At 45.7% G+C, this 21,167-nt stretch overlaps 1 long non-coding RNA gene across 1 annotated transcript in view; it reads right to left on the reverse strand.

The window, feature by feature from the left end:
• Positions 1–17,707, reverse strand: part of LOC144824475 (uncharacterized) — a 63,498-nt gene extending 45,791 nt beyond the window's left edge. Inside the window, exon 1 of the long non-coding RNA XR_013608966.1 lies at positions 17,637–17,707. This is a non-coding gene — a long non-coding RNA (uncharacterized LOC144824475). The remainder of the gene's footprint in view (positions 1–17,636) is intronic.
• Between the last annotated feature and the right edge of the window lie 3,460 nt (positions 17,708–21,167).

Genomic DNA, 21,167 nt, shown 5'->3' on the forward strand with positions numbered 1-21,167 from the left:
GGATCCAATGCTGCAGGCACCAACGAAGCATCACCTCCCCGATGCCGTGCACTGTCTTTGCTTTCATCAATTCCAAGGTACTGTTCTTTGTGGGTCTGCTTGACTCCGGGCCCGACGCCGCGCACCTCGCGGTTGGTGCCGTACTTTGGGGATTTTCATCTGTTGTGACGCTGTTATAACTCCAGGTGGAGTTATTTGTTGCTGCAAGCTTCTTTTGAGTGAATAACCTATTTTTAAGGATATCCTGATAACTGTATTGTGGATTTTTGTTGTTTGATTTTGTTTTGGTTTAGATAAAGATCACTTATTTTTCTAAACTGGTGTGGTGTCCATTTGTAGTGTTTTCACTGTATTACTGTATGTGTTCACAAATGCTTTACACACTGCCTCTGTGATAAGCCTATCTGCTTGTGCCAAGCTACCAAGGGGGTGAGCAGGGGTTATTTTAGGAGTGTATCCCGCTTACCCTGACTAGAAGCAAGGGCCCCTATTTGGACAAAGGTACCTACCTCTGCCAACCAGAGACCCCCATTTCTAACAGATGGCTTTCAATGGTTCAGCTTTGATGGCTGGTGTAGGTTCACATCTAAGCTCATGGGCTAGAGCAAGTGTCTCAGCGCTCTGTGTTTTTGTCCATTAGTAACAGCTCCATCTTATCTACATTGATGTTTATTAAGTTATTTGCCATCTCCATTTGGACCTCAAGGAGGGAGTTGTGCAGATGACTTAACGAGCCAAAGTCTTGGCGATGAAGGTGAACATGGGATGAGAATCATCTACATGAGCATATAAAGGGGGTCCATGCGCCTCTCTGACCCACAGGTCCTCAGTGTTCCAGTTTTGAAAACCCCACACCCAGTTGCGGCGTCATGACTCAGGGCGGGGAGTCACGTGGGGAGGGAGGGGGGCGCAAATGGGGAGAAAGTTTTTTTTTTTTTTTTTAAAGTTAACTTACCTTCGCCGGCCCAGTCTCGTGTCGTCTCTGCTTCTTTGCTCCTCACAGGAAGCAAGCAGCCTCCCTCCCCTCCCCTAAGCCAATCACACCACTGCAATGGCAGCATTGTGATTGGTTGGGACGCTGAACACACAGACATCTATGGGGAGGCCAATTTCTCCATGTAGGCTGCATGGCAGAGTGTATATGACTGGTGTGGTCGGCGCCAGGGCCGACTCAACAGTTAGCGCCCTGAGAGTGGTCAAGCTACTCCTCCCCTGCCCTAGATCAGGACCGCCCACTCACCTGTCCCCAACCAAACCCTTCTGCTTTTGCACAGTGTGAGAAGCAGAAACATAACATGGTAGTTATAATATCATTTTATGTTTCTGCTTCTCGCACTACGAGAAAACAGTGGGGCTACGCTCCTCCACCCACATGGAGGAGCCACCCCTCCCCACCCACGCTCATTTGTGCACTTGAGTCATTGGTGACCTGCTGAACTTCAAAGATGAGAGGTAAGTATGGGGCAGGTGTACACAGGACGATTCCCACAGCCCACATGCTGCTGCCCTATCGATGACCTCTGTCCCGAAGTCCTTGCCTCTGTCACCTCAGTGTTTGCTTACATACAATGAAGGAAATGCAATTGCAGCAGAGCCACATGCAGCCCTGCAAAAAGTCATGGGATAGAAAGGGCACCGTAACTGGTAATGCAGTATAACTGCAGGCCTGAATGCAGGGAGGAGGGTGTAGGAAGCTAAGGAGGGCGCAGGCAGTGCTTTAAACCCCTCCAGCGGTAATTTATCTAACAGCCTTATCTGTGTGAGGTTGGCTTGAAATGCTGCATTAAACTGTCCCATCGCAGTCCCTGATTCACTGCCTATCAGCAGCCCCGGACATAAAATAAGGGAGAGCTACACTGGCCAGATTAACGGTGCTTGAAGTGCCCTCCGAGTTCATACTTATGAATCAACCGACCGCCCACTGTTGTGGAAGTCTGGCGCGTGCACATGGAGTCCCTGACGTCCGCCACTGGACGCCACAGAAGACTGACACCCAATGCAGTGAAGGGGTGCATGCAGATCAGTCCTTTCCCTCTACTTCTACAGCTCAGGTCAGTAGTTCTTAACCTGAGGTCTGTGGACCCCAGGGGGAGGTCAGCGGAATGAGACATTTTCAGTAGTCTGGACCAGTTTAGAAATTATATAATATTATCAAAGTAATGCATTTTATATACATGAAAATGAATTCATTTTATAAGATTAATACATTTTATATACATAAGCAAAATGTAAATTTGAAAACGTTACGATGCTCGTACTGGGCGTACTGCCTGAAGAAATGTTAATTGATATCTTTAGCTGAATTCGTGGGAGCAGCACAACTACAGCAAACAGAATCTAGTATGAATGATTGATGGCTGAAGCAAGACAAAAGTGAGCCTCCATTAGGAGCAAAAAAGTCAGCTTGATGTACTAGAGTCTAGAATATTGCTTCACCTTTTAGAAATAAAACCACATTTTGAAAAGCTTCATAAATCCCATTAAAATAAAATATTTCCTTATTTGTGCACTTGTTTGTGGGGTACTTTTTTCTGAATGTATGACGTTACAACGCATACATTTACAATGCATGCCTTTACAACGCAGTTTTTACATCGCAACATCCTTTACATTGCATGCCATTACGTAGCATTTTCAAAAACTACCTTTAAAATGCATTCCATTACATCGCATTATGAGCCAGATGTATCAAAGTTTTTTACCCATTCTGTGTCTATGGGAAAATGTGTTCATACATATGGCCCTATATCTTTACAATGCGTACCATAACAATTCATACCATTACATTGCATATAAGATAAGCCTTGGATAGTATAGGGGTAATAATTACTATTCTAACTCCAGTGAGTGCAACAGTAGGGTAAGTGTTGGATAGTGTAGGGGTAAAAATTACTATTCTAACTCCAGTGAGTGCAACAGTAGGGCAGGTGTTGGATTGTGTAGGGGTAAAAATTACTATTCTAACTCCAGTGAGTGCAACAGTAGGGTAAGTGTCGGATAGTGTAAGGGTACTATGTGTTGTAATGACTTGCGATGTAATGCCTGCGTTGTAGTGACATGCATTGTAATGACATGCGTTGTAGTGACATGCAATGTAATGGCTGTGTTGTAATGGCATGCGATGCAAAGGATGTTGCGATGTAATGACTGCTAAGTAAAGGTAGTGCGATGTAATGACTGCCTTGTAAAGGTTGTTTCCCCTTTTTTCTTAACTATGCATTGTTTTAGGGTTCAGATAATATATAATGCTTAGGGCCTTATTATGAGTTTGGCATTCTGAAGGGCCACCAAATCCACTGTGGTCCAACTGCCCTACTACAAGTAGAGACATGGGACCTCTGCTGCTGCTAAGGATCCGCAATCCCTGGGGGTCTTGCAGTGGTCCATGACCGCTAATATGCTCAGCAACACCAAGCATATTGGAGTATCCTCACTGCCACAATTTTAATGGCGATGAGCCTGCCATGAAAAGTGTGGCAATGAGGGAACTAATGGAGCCCTACACGGTCCTCTGTTGTCTCTGCACCAGGGGTTGCATGCAGGGGGGCACATGGTGTGCCACTCTGTATGCATGCACCACAAGTTCCTGCAGGTCATGGACTTAACAGTCCATGCCCTGCAAAAACTGCCTTTAACACTATCATTCGGTGCCTTTTTCATAGGCACCGCAGTGGGACCACCAAAGAAAAACCTGCCAAAGACAAAAAAAGTCATAATCTGGCAGGCGGTTTATTATGGCTTCAGCAGTCTTGGAGTGGGGAAGGTGGTATGGCGGCCCTGCTCCAAGACCGACAAAGTCATATTAAGGCCCTTAGACAGATGACCTCATCTTCCAATAGTGATTTACTGGAGGTCCACAGGGGTCAAAAGGTTAAACAACTCTAGTTTAGTGCATTGGCTCATGAGCAAGAAGCCTTTCACTTCTTCTTAAGGTAGGCCAATACAATGGTACATAGCTACATCGCCTTTTACCTCAATATCTGGATAACACAGTGCTTAAGTACATGAAGATTAGTAGAACACCAGGACTTTCTTCTACCCATCTGTATAGTTATATGCTTTGGCACAGGGATAAAACGGCCAGGGTCAGGCTGGCCTATGAAGCAATCTGTCACTGCCTGAACGGCTGCTCTGACAGGTCCATGTATGGGCGGCTTTTTGCAGTCTGTGGGACTGTTTCATGGCCAAGTGAGCCAGTTCTTACTGTTGATTTCCCTGATATTACTATAGGCATTGCGTGCAGCATACACAAATGCATTTAATCTCTCATACATTGCAAAACACCTATACTGTGTGGCTTTACAAGTTCAAAAGTGACCTGATTTACAAATTGGAGCAGTTATTTAGTTAGCTATTTGTTTTGTCATTGAGGACCACCTTTACTGTGGTGCCAGTGCCTATTTTTCTGTTCCAGTCTGACCGCTCTATGGCGGAGTGTTTCACCTGAACATTTGGACAGCTCAGGACATTGGCAGAGGGATGTTAAAGAGTTTGGCATTTATATTTTCGCACATTTGGTGCATTAATATTTTCGTACATCATTAACAACCAGCAGAATGTAATGTTACTCTCTATTAAATAAGGACACACTGATATTGTGCTATTGCTTTTAAAACATATTTCCAATGACATATAGAAGGGCATTTTCCTGACTCTTGTTAACTAGGCCTCAATTTTGGACTGGCAGCCAATTTTTGTAACATGGATGCCTTCACTTGTACATTTCACTGTTTGGTATTTCTGCAGCACACAGTGAAGTTATTATGTTTGGTTATTTCCATTAGTATTGTTCCTGTTATTCTCTGTGAATCTCCTCAGCTTGGACACAAAACTATAACTATCTCCACTCACTGGTTAGAGGCGGCAGACCCTGAAGCAGAGGTCAGACCCGGGACCAGGGTTCAATTCCCGACGCGGCAGGGTCTTGAGCCCAAATATCCACGGACTCGATAATTTTCGTTTCGGTGCCTACTCGAGTCACAGGTTCACACTCTGCAGCTCTGGGCATTAGCTTGCTTAATCTCCACTACGGCCCCCCCGCGGCGGGATGCCTGGCTTTCACCTTGGGGATGCCCAGTACGGGTATCTCGCAGGGAAAAACCAGGACGGGTTCCCAAGGCAAGCGCCAAGATGCCTACGGATAATCGAGTGCTATATAAGAACGCTTAATAATAATAATAATAAGGTCCTTCCATTAGCTCAAAGTGCCCTAATCATTCATTATAGCTTGCTGTTATTCATGTATCTAATTTCTTCTATCATCTCCAGGTGAAATTAGCGTAGAGTGGGCAGAATCAATATTCATGTGTTAAGACACTACCAATGTGTTAAGGCAATATGATGTCTTATAAAACTGTGTTCTGATTTCCTAAATAGATTATACTTTTGCTCACAACATGTTGAATTTGTATTTTCTATTCTATGTAAAGATTTCCTATATAAACATCTACTTTGGGGTGTAAGCCACAAGGCTTTTCAGTTCTACTAGTGATGCAGTCTGTTTTTAAAATGATTTTGATGTCCACTTGTGACTTAAAATATTTTTAAATGTTCCACTACTCTGTAATGCTCTCTTTGGTGAGAGCCTTTATGGCAATGACTTTATGATAACTCTGTACCGCATCTTTAGGTTTTAGTTATAAAACCTTTAAATCTATTTAGCTGATGTTGATCTCAGTTATTGAAAGGCCCTCAATAAATTGATTGTATTCTGATGTGTTTGGAGGTGCCTTATCTCAGGGACAAATCTTTCAACGCTGTTATTCGCTCTTGTGCAGGAGCCACTGACCCAGCAGCTCGGGTGATGAGGCGTGGAGTGGGGAATTCCTGTGAACGAGACGATGCATATAGTCTCATTATATGCGGATGATGTACTTATCTATATTAGTGACACTGTGGTGAGACCACCGGGATTGCAGAGATCCTCTTAGAGTTTCAAAAGGCCTCACAACTTGGGGTTAATTGGTCCAAGTTGTGTGCCTTTCCGATCCATATGAACTGCCCCGCACAGCACCTGACAGTTGACACCAACGTATTACAATGGGAGTCTCTAACGTTTAGTTATTTGGGGATCAACATATAGCATGATACGCAAGATCTAATTGATGGAAACCTTATTAACGCCATATTCTCTCTGCGTCTCCAAATGGCATTTTGGAGCACCTTACCTCTTAGAGTTCAGGGATTTTTATTCCTGTCTAAAATGGTGATACTCCCCGCCTCCTATATTTCTTTCACAACCTACCAGTGGGTATTCTACGGTCCACCTTTCAGGCCTTGCACGTCACACTAGGTAAACTAATTTGGAATAAGCAGGAGACATGTGGCACTAAGAAAGTTACAACTGCCTGCAGCCAAAGGGGGCTAATTTTGAGTATCATTATCTAGCAGCTCAGCTGCAATGGCCAGTGCAATGGCTAGCCTAAAAGGGAGTCTGACAGAGGAGATGGGTTTGCCAATTGTAACTCGGGTGCAGGTAGTGATTGGCGGAGAGTTGCCTCCGCAGGCAAAACTCCCCTGCGAGTCCAATAATTTACTGCGCATAGCGTATGAAACCTACCGCAGTGGACTACGACTCATGCTGTGCATTACTCCATACTGTGCCCAATTAGAACTGGGGCGGGTATGGAACATTACAGACACGTAAACCGGAACAACGTGCACTCGTACATGCCCTCCACACCAAGGGCAGTGGCCCTAGGCTCCTTACATGGTTCACAAGGGAACTGACAGACACCACCCTAGACTATTTACTGTCGATGCACAGGTGCCGGGAAATAGACATAGACTGGGTTTGACACTAAAAGAATGGGAAAGATAATTGCATTATCTGCGGAAAAGATCTTTTAATGCTAAATGTCAGTATATTCAGCAGAAGATTCTTCACTGGGTTTACCTTACATCTGCGAATTTGCATAACATGTATGGATCTTCTTCCCTTTGCCCTAGGTGCCGAATGCCAAATGCCCTACCAAAGGAGATGATGGACGGAGTGCCAAGCCATGTCTTCCCTGGACCTGAAACAAGCATCCTGGGACCGGTTTCGGATTCATAATCCTCATCAGCCTGACTATTTTGAATCCAGTGGTAGAGTGAGCAAAGGACCCACGTCTGGGCATACCCTGCAAACTTAGAGCAAACAAAACAATACCAAAGGGGATGATGGACGGAGTGCATGAGCAAATCAAACACTCACCTCCAGTCAAGTGATCTGGGTTTAATCCATCACCATTCTTTAGCTCACTCCACCACCCCAGTTTAGACATGGCCATATGCAAATCAGTCGTACCCTGCGCCTCACGGGAAAATGGGGCGCAGAGCTGTTCTCCTTTATGACAAGATGACTCAGTGAGCTGGTACATACACACTACGCTTATAATGTGTATGCTAATGCGATTCAGGTGATCAGACCAGGGACACCAATCCTTTCCCAACTCGGAATGTATAGAGTATTTTGCTGTAGTATTCAAGAGATCTGTAATGGACAACAAATAGGTTATTTAGACTTGATTTATGGAGGCCAATCACTGGTTTTGATCTTATGATAAAGAAGGCTTTCAATCCTAATTTTGTGCTGAGGAATGATTATTATTATTATTTTTTTTTTTTGAAAGACCTTTATTGTTGGAAATATACAGTACACAGCGTTCTGCTGACAACCCATCCGGGCCAGCCGCTCATCCTTAAATTCGCAGCACTTGCATGGAAAGAAAAGAAATAACACAGCCACATGGCCGACAACCCGGAGGCCCGGCGGCGTTGAAGTGATTAATTCAGTAATTCGTGATCATGCGTGCATTCAGCAATGAAAGGATACAACGTGAGAAATAACGACTGTAAGTCTGCAGGTCTTCATTTTCTCTTTTATGCTCATAATCAAACTTGAAGAAGAACTCAGTGTTTTGGGAGTACTCATCAGTGACCGTTTGCTTGCCATGGCTCGCCAGAACACTTGTGAGGCACATAAAGGATAGTAAGATATCTCGCTCCCTAGAAGGGCGCGGGATTGCATGAAGGAGAGATGTAGTTGCACAGTGCCGCAAGCGTGGCAGTCATTGGGGAATAGATGACACGGTCAGCTCGTCGGTGATGCCAGGCATCCATTGTCTAAGCTAGGTAGCCGAGCTTCAGCTCTGACAGGTGACCTCTAAGGCCCCAAGGCGCGGTGCATATGATAAGCAGCAAGGAAGAATGTGGTCTAGGGGTTTGGGGGACCAAAAGGTCGAAAAACAGTTGTAACAGCAACTAGGGAAGCATGTATGGATGGAAGAGGGGGGATGAGATAGAGGTAGCCATGTGGTGGGGGGGGGAGGAATCATCTATATGCAAATAGCAATTCAGCGGGGTGAGCGGGAGGGGGGTTCACTTGCGCATCAGATCCGTGGGGGCAGGTATATTCGGATAGCGTTATTCCGCCCGTAGGCAGCAGGAGGACCCCTATCTGTGGTAGTGTGCGTGGTGGCACTGGTGTGGGAAAGACTGCATAACCGTCAATATTAGACAGCCTTGTGCGTAGTGTGCAGTGACTGTGATCCAGGGTCCCTAGGGGTGTTGTAAGTAGTGTAGCAGCAGTCATGTCTCAGTATCACAGCAGGGCCCGGGAGAGGGGAGAAAGGTATACGGAAGAGGCTCACTAGAAGGGAGCACAGCGCGTGTTGTTCATCGCTGCGTGGGGATGTAGGGATGATCCATATTCCGTCATGTGATCCCTTGCTCTATACACTTCTGTTGAAAGGACTGGAGGATAGTGTCCCAGTATTGTGCAATTGGGAATTTTCTTAGGCCAGCTGTTTCCTCACGCCGCAAAGCTGCGCTCTCCGCCCGGGCCCAGTTTGCCAATGAAAGGCTCCAGTGCCGGATGTGTGGAGGCGCATCAGCTTTCCACCGCTTGGTGAGTAGTCGTTTCGCCGTGATGAGTCCAAGATCCCAGTACCGGGCCTGAACTTTATTAAGGCGCGTACATTTGTACAACCCCAGCAAGCAGGCCTCCCGCGTTTTCGGTACTCGTTCGTCTGTACATTGCGTCAGTATCATGGTCACCCCATCCCAATACTGATGAAGGGTAGGACAGTGCCAGAGCATGTGTAAAAGGTCCGCTCCGGTCTGGGAACAGCGATTGCAGGCCGTATCCCTGACTGAGAAGTACCTGTTAATCTTGTCCGGAGTGAGGTAGGCGCGGTGTAGTATGTATAGTTGTATAATTTTAAAGCGGGGGTTACGGGGGACATTAACCGGACCAGCCAAAATCATTGCCCATTCCTTATCTGTCCAGTCTCGTCCTCTGTCAGCTGCCCATTTCTCCCTCAATTGCGCTGTGGCGGGATGCGTATGGAGAAGGAGAGCTTGCGCTAGCCAGTGAATTATGTGTGTGCCATTACTCATGACGTGTAGGTATTGTAGGAAGTTGTGGGTGGGTAATTCATCAGTGATGTCTCCCCAGGCCGTGGTCAGTGTGTGTGTGAGGGTCGCGTGTAATAGGAATTGCCCAGCCGGTAAAGATGTGTCGTCGGCGAGGGTGGCGAAGGGGAGGAGAGCGCCGTCGGAGTAAAGGTCCCCCAACGTTCCCACTCCTGCCGTGGTCCAGCTATCAAGCTGTGCGGCTGTGAGTGTCCCTGTCACAGTCGGGGTGCCCAGTAAGGGGAGCACCGGGGCATATGGTGTTGTCGCCCGCGTGCGGCGCAGACAGCGTAGGTATCTGCGCGCTACTGCGAAATGGAGCTGCGACGGACGCGGGGTCTTGGTTAGAGGATGGAATAGTACCTGGACCTGTAACTGAGTCCAGACCGCGATATCCGTGGCCGTGTCTCCCAAGTCTCTCCCGCCCAGCCATCCCGACACCCACTGCATTTGCGCTGCCAGATAGTACTGCTCCAGATGGGGGACAGCCAGGCCCCCCGCTTTGGTTGGCATGTATAGTTTCGCCAGTGCGATGCGTGGGCGGCCCTTGTTCCAGAGGAGGTCCCGTAATAATGCCTCGAGGTCCCAAAACACCCGGTTAGGGACGTACGTAGGAATATTGGCAAAGTAGTATAGGAGGCGCGGCAGTACGATCATTTTCGTCAGGGCTACACGACTGGGAACGTTCAGCGGCAGTGTTTTCCAGAATCCAATCTGCGAGCGGATGGATGCAATCGCCCGCAGCAGATTCCCGTCTAGGATATCCGCAGGTTCCCGGGAGATATGTATCCCCAGATACCGGAACGTCGTGGGGTACCACTGCAGGGGCACACCGCCGATGGTTATCTCACTTTCTGGTGTAGTTGGATCAAAGGAGTAGACCCCTGATTTAGCCCAGTTGACTCTCAAGCCCGACATCGCCTCAAAAGCGCCAAAGATGGCAGTGAGGGATTCTGGAACATCACTAAGGTCTTTCACATAAAGGAGAAGATCGTCGGCATATAGCGATACCACATGTAGGCCATCTGCCATCGGTATACCCCATCCCTCCCCATGGGATCTAAGAATTTCGGCCAGGGGTTCCACAGCTAATGAGAACAGCAGGGGCGACAGAGGGCAGCCCTGCCTGGTGCCTCTCCGCACAGGGATTGGGTCAGAAAGGAGAGCACCAGTGCGGACTCTAACAGTGGGTCTGCGGTACAAGAGGCCTACCATGGTCAAGAAGTCGTCGCCTAGTCCGAATTTATCAATGACCGCTCGGAGGTAGGGCCATTCCACTGAATCAAACGCCTTTTCCAGATCTAGCACCAGACATCCAGCGCGCGGCCATTGTCGTGGAGCATATTCCTGAAGTCGGAAAAGTCGGCGGATATTGTGGGAGGTGTGGCGTGTCGGTACAAACCCGTTCTGGTCCCGATGTACCAGCGTGGGCACGAAAGGGGCCAGTCTACGAGCGAGCGAGGAGGCGAGTATTTTATAGTCCGTGTTTAGGAGAGCTAGAGGGCGGTAGGATCCCATCAGCTCACCATCCTTGCCGGGTTTGAGCAGTGACACCAGGGTGGCCTCATTAAGTGTCAGGGGCAGGTGAAAATCGTCCGTCGCTGCCGCGTACATCTTCACCAGCTGGGGAATAAGGATATCCGAAGCAGCCTTGTAAAATTCGGCCGGCAGGCCATCCGGCACCGGAGTCTTGCCATTCGAAAGGTTGAATATGGCGTCACGGAGCTCCTCGGGGTCTAAGGACGCCCCTAGGTCATCCTGCTGCGCAGCTGTTAACACGGGCAGAGGTATCGGCAGGAGATATTCAGTTATGTCAGACAACGAGGCGCGCAGACGGGAACGATATAGTCCCGAGTAATGACTGGTGAACGCCTCATGTATGTGACGTTGGGTGTAGAGTAAGCCACCTCCCTCCGCCTGTATTGCCGAGATGGGAGACGAGCGGGTCTCCTGCGCGATCAGCCAGGCTAACAGTTTACCAGGTCTGTCACCCTGACGATGCATGCGGGCAGAATGTGCCGCAAAGTTAATGGTGCGCAATCGTTCTAGGAGGCGATCATGGTCCGTCCTGGCCTCTGTTAGTCTGGCGTCCGCGTCTCCCCCAGCCGCACTCTTAAGGGCCAGCAACTCCGTCTCAATACTTGTCAGTTCGGTTTCCAGCTGTCTCTTAATGTGTCCCTGTGTACCCAAACAGATTCCCCGGGTCACTACCTTGAAGGCGTCCCACTCGATCTGGGGGGAGGACGCTGTGTTAGCATTAAGTTCAAAGTATTGGGCTGTTTGTGTGAGGAGGGATTCACAAAAGGTCGAATCTAGCAAGAGGTCTGGTTGCAGGCGCCATGTGGGGACAGGTGGGTGCGGGTCCTCCCAAGCTGTGCTGAGGAATGATTATGCAAAGGTCTAGTCATTTTTTGCGCGTTCTTCCCTACACAATTACCACCTATATAAGGCTTGCTGTAATGGCCATGGTATCTTGCAAGATTTGAAGCAGTTTTACCATGCTTATATCAAAGAACCTTTATTTCCGCATAACTAAATCAGCGTAGGTTCTAAAATGAGCAGAAATTGAGTATCCCTGTAGCACCAGAGGCCACAGCAGACAATGTATTCAATCCCCCTGTATTTTCCTGCTCTGCGGAGCCCTCTCCTAACCATTTAACCCCACCCCCTGGCTTCCAATCCGCCTTGCTCCCCCTGCCGCCATTTCCCACCTGGCAGTAGAAAAGGACCTTTACTTACAATTACTGGAAACGGGAAGCTGTTCTATGGGTGACTTGGCTTTTGTCCATTAAGAATTATCTTTCAAAATTGCAAAGAAAGCTTTTGGTTATCCCCTTGAATATTATCACACGTGACACCCTTGTACTGCAACATTCTTAGAGAACACGGATATGTAACTATAAAGACAATTAGGCCCCTCATGAAGTACTCAGTGCTAAAAAGTGGTGCTACCATAAAAGGCAAGGCTTGAAATACTGTAATTCAGAACTTTGTGTATTTGACTCAACCATACTTCATGTTGTGCAAATCAGATATGCGAAAAGAGGTCTTGTCAACACTTTTGATGAAACACTCAGGTAATCGGGACACCTAAGCAGAGCCTTGTACATTTAAGACACGATGGCTCAATATATCTTCACAGGTCGTCCCTGGAAATGGGTGCAAGGTATATAAGATCACACTTCTAGACTGAGAGCGTAATGGGTCTGTCATAGTTGTTTTATTTGAAAGATGTTTGGAAGGGAATGCCCTCCAAATTATAAACTGGCTTGTACCACTGCCTAGAGTGCCCAATTGCTGGGAGGTCCTGAACGTGTTATGTTAGTAGAGGGGTGTGCATGAAGGCGTGTCCTCATAGCAGGGATTGGACTATTGCCCATGCTCTTGGTGTATCACATAAAGCGTTTGTGTCAGCATGTTGTGTTTTATGAATTAATAGTGTGGCCAGATTTTTTTTCTGTGTCAAGGAGAGGCAAGCTTAGTGGTTTGTCTCATGTAGATTCCTGCTGTTGTGTTACATCCAATGTGCATTTCGAATGGGTGCATATACATTAAGTATGTACCACATGTGTGGCAGTAGGACTTTGTGTGTTGCCTGACTACTGGGGCCAGTGGGATCGATTATTAATGCACTTGGTTAAGCATGACACAAGATGGACGACGAGGACAGCTGCCCTAGACAATGGCTGTGTACTGCCTGCATTCATATGGGTGGAGGCTGGAGACCTAGATAGGATAGGGATAGGATAATATTTATCAAGCACACTTATACCCAAGGGTGTCAAGGCACTAAGGGGACGAGGGAGGAGGAGAACTTACCAATCTCAGACTAAGTAGGAAATAACCAGGTTTTAAGAAGTTTCCTGAAGACCCGAAGGGAGTCTGCCTTAGAAATGAATGGGGGCAAGGTGCTCCAGAGTTTAGTGGCTGCCATAGAGAAGGAGCGACCACCCCATCTGGACCTGTGAAATCTGTGAGAAACCAGTTTTTTGGAGAGAAGGATCTCAAGGTCCTCCTTGGATTGTACCACTGAAATATGTTTTTTAAGTGTGATAAACCATTGCTGTGCATGACCTTGTAAACCATGCTCAAGACTTTGAAGGAGGTGCGCTTCCTGTTGGGGAGCCAATGTAAGGCTCATATTCCTTCCCTGGCTGACTGATATTTTGGGATGTTGAGGATCAGCCTTGCCGCAGCGTTCTGCACCACTTGAAGTCTGTTCAGGGATCCTGTGTTGATGTTAAGGTACAGAGCGTTGCAGTAGTCCAGATGAGAGGTGACTAGTGCGATGATAGTAGGCCGATGCAGTTTAGATGGAATATATGGCAGTATTTTCCTCAGTGTTTTTAAGATGTAGAAACAGGTACTGACTGTCAAGCTAACCTGAGCATCAAAAGTCAAACCCTCGTCAAATATGACCCGCAGGTTTTTTGCAGTTTTGACTGGTACAGGAAGGGGGGGCGCAATCTGCAGGCCACCAGACATTAGATCAGATGGAATTCTGTGATACGAATGGCTATCACCTCGCTTTTGTCCGCATTGATCTTTAATTAATTGTATTTCATTCAGCATATAATGCTGGACATACATTGATTACATTTTAGGGCAACTGATTGCAAATTATTTGTTATGGAAACAATTATTTATGTGTCATTCGCATTGGGATCACCTGGAAACCAAAGGATCTCACCTACTCTGCAAGAGGAGTCACATAAAGGTTAAAGAGACTGGGGCTAAGCGAAGGCCTTTGCTCTAAAGCTTCCACAGCTGATGATGCAAGTTCTGCCAATCATTAGAAAGAGTGTGGAGTTGCAGGACCCTTCCAGCAACTCCTGTTTCTCACAGTCGCTGGATCATGCGCACTGGGGAGATGGTATTGAATGCTGCAGAAAGTTTGAGCTAAAGGGAAAACATTCCATATCAGAGATAAAATAACATGAGGTACATCATACGTTGTTTATATGATCGAGTGCCGATGTGGCCAAAGGTACATCGGAAGCACAATCTGTCCATTAAAAAAGAGAATCTTAGAACATCTAAGGGCGATCAACAACATGGACGTGAACTATGCGATTTCCAAACATATACACCAACAACAATCAACTGAGTAGGGGGACATCAAATATTTTGTAATCTCAGTGGTGAAAAAGAATGAGAGAGGTGGCTATCTTACTCTGCAACTATGAAGAATGGAATCAAGGCTCATTGTCAGATTTAAGACAAAGACTCCGTTTGGCCTGAACAGGGATGAAGAGTTACATATTCACTTATAAATTGAGATCCTGATCAAGGGGACAGAAACAATAGAGCACTTAGCGCTCACAGACTGTTTTTGAAATCAGCAATCAAATGGTATGCGGATCAAACATAAAATCTGAAAAGTATATATATATATATATATATATATATATATATATATATATATATGATCAACTAATAACACAAAAACAGAGATTCTAACAACAATCTTTGAGAGATCCATCATGTAAGGATACACGACTAAAGTCTCACTTAGGGAAATAAATAAATAACTCTTTATTTCCAAAATGAAACAATCGCATGTAACCAGAATCAAGAATCTATGTTCCTGAAAATGTACTTTGGCAAAGGAAATACCACCAGCCCCATAATGCCTCGTAATGGTGTAACATGGACAGCTTATATAAAGATAACAGAAAAAGGACTCATGTTAACCGTGAACAAGACCATTTCTTGGTTGAAACGTTGGTGATGTGGTGGTGGCTATTGTGCTTAAATAAATAAGCTAACTAGCTGAAACTGGAGGAGTGCAGTGATTTCTTATTAAATAATGTAAGACGAGGTTAAGTCCGACCTCAAAATCTGGGCACCTGCTGTGTGAAGTGCGCGCCGAATCGGGACTGTTTGTTTGAAGATATATATGGATCTATCTATCTATCTATCTATCTATCTATCTATCTATCTATCTATCTATCTATCTATCTATCTATCTATCTATTTATCTATCTATCAATATCTAGATAGATAGATATTTGAGAAGGGTGTGTATGTATGTATATATGTATATCTATATATATATATATATATATATATATATATATATATCAAAATCAATAAGAGTTTACCCTTGAGGAAAAAGCCTCCCAGCACGTTTGTATAGCACTTTTATTAATGGAATGCCAGCAGCGTTGCACAAAAAATTCCGCTTTGTAGATCAAACAGCAGCTTCTGCCAGACGCGTTTCAGTTTCCTTTCTTCAGTGGCGTTAGTGCTCGATAGTTCATGCCCCAGGTGCTTCTATTATACTTGATGTGAACCTCCCCCAGTGGGCGTTGCCGTAGCTCACAGCATGGTGGTTCACGTAGTTCGCACTTAATAAATCTCTAGTGAGTAGTTGCGTGAAGTTCGTTTTAAATTAATTGTTTCTGCCCAAGTGGGTAAAGCTAAAAAAGTCTTGTCACTGCGCTGCCAATTAGATGCCTTCCATTAGGCTTGTGCTTCCTGCTTTTCGGTGGTCTCTACTCGAAAAACACCGCATGTCCGCTCCAGCAGAGTGGCTTTCTCCGCGACTGGGCCAGCCGCTAGTATCCAAATCAATAAGAGTTTACCCTTGAGGAAAAAGCCTCCCAGCACGTTTGTATAGCACTTTTATTAATTGAATGCCAGCAGCGTTGCACAAAAAAGTCCGCTTTGTAGATCAAACAGCAGCTTCTGCCAGACGCGTTTCAGTTTCCTTTCTTCAGTGGCGTTAGTGCTGGATAGTTCATGCCCCAGGTGCTTCTATTATACTTGATGTGAACCTTCCCCAGTGGGCGTTGCCGTAGCTCACAGCATGCTGGTTCAGGTAGTTCGCACGTAATAAATCTCTAGTGAGTAGTTGCATGAAGTTTGTTTTTAATTAATTGTTTCTGCCCAAGTGGGTAAAGCTAAAAAAGTCTTGTCACTGCGCTGCCAATTATTTATATATATATATATATATATATATATATATATATATATATATATATATATATATATATATATATATTTATGACCAGAGCGCACAATGCACCTTCGCCCCAACCGCCACACAAGGAGCAGAGAGTCAGGGGAAGAGGGTGAGGTGCAGAAAGAGAAAAAACAGACGTTGGGGCAAAAAATACCAACACAAAGGCAAAACAAACAACCAAATAAACACAGAGGAAATAATGGCTGACTCAGATATGGACAACACAGTTATTGACCTCACCAATATGGAATTAGATGAACACGAACAAGTGATTTTATCTTTGGGAATTACATACTGCACCAAAATGAATTTTAACTATGTTCAGACCCGTATAGACCTTTTTCATTTTGTTAGAAAACTTAAGTTGCAAAAGTATTTTCACAATGTTATGAAGCACTTCAAGGGCAGTGCAGAAACTGTACACACCACGGAAAGTCTAACAGTAGAAGATATGGCACTCCTGCAAGACATGAATGAACTGCAATATGGGGAACAATTGAACAACACTTCAGCAGACAACTTGGCGTTAGCAATGGGCATGAATATATATGGTAGCATCCGCACCCCATATAAACCTAAATCTGTATTTTTGCCCAATATGCCAAGGGGCGTTCTAGACATCTCCCTGCACCGTGGCCGAATTCACGCCACAGCGAAGGCGTTATACAAGCATCAAACACACTGATGGTGCACAAGCCCTAGCATACGATCTAGGAAAAAGACCCATGCACTTGACCCAGCATACACAAGTGCTACTTAAAATGGCAGAATGGTGTCTAAATAATAACATCTTTATTTACGACCAACTGACACATAAGCAGATACAGGAAGCAGCCATGGGTATCTGCTTCGCCCCCAGCTATGCAAATATGAATATGGGCTGGTGGGAGGAGCAGGTACTCAGGGCCAATTACAGCAGAGAATGTCATTTGTTGGCTCAGATATATTGATGACCTGTTTATTCTCTGGCAGGGGTCACAAGAATCAGCACAAACATTTGTATCTGAGTTACATGTCAATGTTTGTATCTTTCTTTCACTTGCAATATTAACACACAATTTATCAACTTTTCTCGATTTGGAAATATTTGTGAAGAATAATGAATTACACTTGAGAACCTACAACAATTCGGTTCTAGATGCCAGCAGTTTCCACCCTACAAAACTCAAGCAGAGCATTCCCTATGCCAGACTTCTTCAATCTGTGGGGCGCGCCCCCCTGGGGGGGCGCGCCATCATCTCAGGGGGGCGCGTACTCCACCGGAAATTCTCACCTGTTTCTAAACGTCCAAAGTACGTTTACTTCCTGCATTTCGTCCCTTTTCATATAATTGGCAAACTCCTTCACAGCAACCAATCAGCACTCAGCAACGTCAGCACTGACGATACACCAATGAAGGGGACAGCTGTACCGATGGCAGGAAGTGCCGCGAAATCACGAACATAAAGCTCCTGAATTAATCTACTTTTTGGATAGTGTGGCATTTCTTCACTCCTGCCGTTTGCTGCCTTTCACTGTCTTCCTTGGTTCCTGTGTTGTCGAAGTTATCCTGCTGTGTGATCTTCGGTTGGCTTCATCGACGTGAAGAACTTTAGTGCGGATGCCCTGGTGTCCCCTGCTGCTGTCGGAAGATTGAAACCACCAACAGGTAAGTTTCTAACACTTTTATTTTCTCCCTATTAATGTGTAGCCTCGTGCGCAAACAATCTCCTTTCAATGGTGCCTAGTTTTCCCAGTCAGGCGGAGAGGGTCGGGGGAGGAGGCTGGGGGGGAGAGAGGTTAAAATCGAAGGCACATTCATGCCCAAGTTTTCTCTGTCAGGTGGAGGTGGGCAGGGGAGGAGGCTGGGGGGGAGAGAGGGAAAAATGGAAGGCACATTCATGCCCAAGTTTTCTCTGTCAGGTGGAGGTGGGCAGGGGAGGAAGCTGCGGGGAGAGAGGGAAAATCGAAGGCACAGACATGCCCAAGTTTTCTCTGTCAAGTGGAGGTGGGCAGGGGAGGAAGCTGGGGGGAGAGAGGGAAAATCGAAGGCACATTCATGCCCAAGTTTTCTCTGTCAGGTGGAGGTGGGCAGGGGAGGAGGCTGGGGGGAGAGAGGGAAAAATCGAAGGCACATTCATGCCCAAGTTTTCTCTGTCAGGTGGAGGTGGGCAGGGGAGGAAGCTGGGGGGAGAGAGGGAAAATCGAAGGCACATTCATGCCCAAGTTTTCTCTGTCAGGTGGAGGTGGGCAGAGGAGGAAGCTGGGGGGAGAGAGGGAAAATCGAAGGCACATTCATGCCCAAGTTTTCTCTGTCAGGTGGAGGTGGGCAGGGGAGGAGGTTGGGGGGAGAGAGGGGAAAATCGAAGGCACATTCATGGCAAAGTTTTCTCTGTCAGGTGGAGGTGGGCAGTGGAGGAGGCTGGGGGGAGAGAGGGAAAATCAAGGGAAGGGAAGCTTGGAACAAACGTCCGCTCACCCAAGCCTGTAAACAGTTACCAAACTCTGGACGCTCGTGTTCAGCACATTGTATAAATACAATCTATTTAGAAATGGCCTGTGGCTATCTGTTATGCTGCAGCTGCACTCTGCCTGGCTGCCATTTCCACCCTTCCTCCCTTACACACACATGTATGCCCATGGTCTTTTCTTTTACAAATCAGCAATGCTCAACTGTTACACTGACTTGGAATGCTATGAAAATGTGCTTTTACTGGTACAGTCAGGTTGCTCAAATGGGTGCAATTTCAGATATTTATGTTTCCCTCGTCTTTCTTGCTTGATTTGTGTCACTCATAGTCGTTGAAAATTATGAAACTGTCACACATCGCAATGCAGAGCACGGTTATTTTAAATAAAATTGCAATGGGGCAGGATGTGCCTATACTTTTGTAGTGTAAAGAAACATCTCTGGGGATTTCAGCAAGGCCTGTAGAAACAGAGCAAGGGAGAAACAAACTCTGTGTGCCCTATTATAGACAACAAAAACCTAGAACACAGCGCCTTCTGCTGTTCAAAGAGATTTTCATTTTTACATTATTACAAAAACGCCTGCACTCTCAAGGGCATCACTAATTCACTCTTAGGCAGCAACTCGTTACCAGACAACAGAAGCACACAAGAGCAAAGACGTTGTATTTTCAGGAAGCAAAGCAAGAGTGCCTCATCCTCACGGAATCTGTACACACAGCACAGAGAAAAACACACATGCAAACAGAGACTCGCACCACAAACACATGAAGGGAGTGAACAAATGTAATATTTTGTGAGAGGCTTATGAGACTAGGTGCTTGCAGGGCCAGCTTTAGAGTTAAGGGCGCCTGGTGCGACTATCTTTTTTGGCACCCCCACTCCTAATAACCTCCATCTCCACGGACTCCCTCACTACCACCTTCCATAGTGTCACTAAACTCTCCACAGTCCATTTTTTGCATGCATTGCTTTCGTTTTACATTGCTACTCATACCAACCATAGGGTGTCAGAGCACTTTGCATCACACATATGTTATACACAGTGCTTAATTTGTGTAAAAAACACAACCAAATAGATGCTGGTGTCCAGAGCAAATAGGTGCTGATTTCCAGCGCTCTGCACAAATGCCTAAAGCCAGCAATATTACATGTTAGTTTTCTAAATATGTTGTTTGTAATCTGTCATGCCTTTAATCCACTACCAGTCACACCCTGCACCTTTATCTCACCTTTGCAGTTTCCTGCTTTCCACCTCTGAGACTTTTTTCTATTTTTCTTTTCCTCCCCTTTGTGTGTTTGTTTATTCCTCTCTTTCTCTAGATAAATGTGCAATGGGGAAAAATAAGTGACGGTCACCAAAAATGACTGCCGGTGGAACCTAAAGACAACCACCAGATTAAATTGAGCACTGGTTTCTCAGAGGCAATTAATCTTATGTGTATAAAGCATTCTATAGGAAATATTACACAAAACCATGAGGAATACCGTTGTGCTATCTGCATGGTTTACATTCTTTGCAGCAGGCACATTAACACTCTGCGCTACATTATGAGTCAAAAATGCCACTAGACAAAACTTCATCTCTCTCTTCAGCAGAAATATTAATCATGTTCGTTATCTTGACATTTTTATTGCTGCCAGAAAACTGCTAGACAGCAAGGAAACAGCAAGTACTTACCACCCTATCAAATTGAAGGGGAGGGACGTGGTGTTATAGCCAGAGCTGTTGACTTTGTAAGTGGGGAGCCGGGTTTGAATCCCATCCTCGGCGCAACATCAAGTGATCTTGGACGAAATAATTTAATTTATCCATGAGTAATACAAACAAATCTGACCCTGTGTAATGTAACTGGTGCTCATTTAAAGTGGCCCAGTGACCAGGAGTTTGCACATTGTAAAAGTGTGATTTTTTTTTTTTTTTAAGCAATTTATTGACATTCATGTTTCCCAATATATCAAGGTGGTGTTTTACCCAATGGAGTCTTAGCCTGGGCATAGGAAAGATTTATATTTTGAATACAACATTTTTAGAAGGAACAGTGTGGCGGTACGGAGTATCCTAGTAGCCCTCTTTATCCCTTTTATAGATGCCATTCAGCAGCACACGTTATATGGACAATATTTGATGCTGTCAAATTCTTTTTTCCAAGTGTTTTTTTTGCTCTGGCCTTTCGTCTGCAATATGGTACAGGCCCAAGAGCAAAGACCAGGGCCCCATGAAAATTATGTACAACCTCTTGACCCAGTCAGAGATGTGCCCGTACTTAAACCGCTCAATAACCATGATTAAGACTTCTGGATTTGATAATCAAAGGTAGTGCAAGTTTCGCATAGCGGCGGTCTGTGGGTCATA

The sequence above is a fragment of the Lissotriton helveticus genome, chromosome 3_1, assembly GCF_964261635.1.
Source record: "Lissotriton helveticus chromosome 3_1, aLisHel1.1, whole genome shotgun sequence".
NCBI lineage: Eukaryota > Metazoa > Chordata > Amphibia > Caudata > Salamandridae > Lissotriton > Lissotriton helveticus.